This window comes from Otolemur garnettii, unplaced genomic scaffold (genome assembly GCF_000181295.1).
Source record: "Otolemur garnettii isolate 467f Iridium unplaced genomic scaffold, OtoGar3 scaffold00007, whole genome shotgun sequence".
Classification (NCBI taxonomy): Eukaryota; Metazoa; Chordata; class Mammalia; order Primates; family Galagidae; genus Otolemur; species Otolemur garnettii.
In genome coordinates this window covers 40,932,218-40,933,659 of record NW_003852402.1, presented here as the reverse complement: position 1 = coordinate 40,933,659, position 1,442 = coordinate 40,932,218, and positions in this window count along the sequence as shown.

Genomic DNA, 1,442 nt, shown 5'->3' with positions numbered 1-1,442 from the left:
GAGGCCCCACCTCTACCTCATTAAGGCATTTGTTTTTATTTATTTTTATTTTTTCTTCTCTTGTCCATAATCACTCCTCCTATCAAATTAAGGCATTTTTCTAATTAAAGACTATTTTGGTGCTAGCTGTTATACTATAGTCTCTCACCTGTATACATAAAAGATCTACAAAAACTTTTTGGAACACTGAAAAAAATTGAATAAGTGAAAGGTTATACTATAAACTTGGACAGGAAGTCTATTTTTGTGTTTTTGTATTTTTGACAAAAAAATCTACTATTATGAAAATATTTTTACAGATTACTCCTAGCTATCATAAATTCTAATTAAGATGTTAACAAGTTGATCTATTTCTTTGGTTTATGATGACAATTCTGTAACATATGTGAAAAAGGAAACAGGAAAAAATTGGGTGGTGCCCATGGCTCAGTGAGTAGGGCGCTGGCCCCCTATACTGAGGGTGGCAGGTTCAACCCTGGCCCTGGCCAAACTGCAACAAAAAATAGCTGGGCATTGTGGCAGACACCTGTAGTCCCAGCTACTCGGGAGGCTGAAGCAAGAGAATTGCAATTTTGCTACTGTTATTAATCATAATATAAACATCTGATATACAGGATATAGTTATGCTACCCCTGTGAAAGGGTGGTTCAATCCCCAAAGGGGTCGTGACCCACAGGTTGAGAACCTCTGGCCTAAGCCCGAGAGTTGGAGGTTGCTATGAGCTGTGACACCACGGCACTCTACCAAGGGCGACAGGGTGAGATTCTGTCTCAAAAAAAAAAAAAGAAAGAAAAAGAAAAAGGGAACAGGAGAGAATAGCAAAAATAAATCTTTTGGAAAAAAGTGATGAGGACAAATATTAGACCCTGTAATGGGTACTAACACATCTCTCTGGCATTGCCATGGTTATCTAATCAATGAGCTCCTTATCTATCTGTCTATCTTTTGTGGGCATCTGAAGCATTTCTCTTCTTTCAGTAACATGTTCCACTTCCTACAGAAGGGCATCACCCCACTAAGGAGCCCATGTGGCTTTGTGGAGTTGCCAATCACAGGCTCCAGCCCTGGCCTTCCAGTGGCCGTGCGATATAACCTGGCCAATCAAATTGTCCTCTTGATTATGATGCTTGGTCCAGGGACAAGTATATAACAAGTTCCCCAGAGTTTTCCCTAGTAATTTTCAAAATGAAGGTGAGAAAATAAATATACCTTCTTTTAGAAAAGATAACTGGGATGATATAAGCCCAAGTCTCCTGGCAAATAGATTTTCTGCCAGTGGCAAAGGCCCATCTGTTCCGGGAGAGAATGAAGCCAAGCGGAAGGAAGCAAACACGAGAGGGTGAGAGAGAGAATCCTGGAGGTGCCCAATCCCAGCTTGAACATCTGAAGCCCCAGGCTTCTCTGGCTTCCCAAGATTTCCTCCCAATTCACTAAGTTTCCCT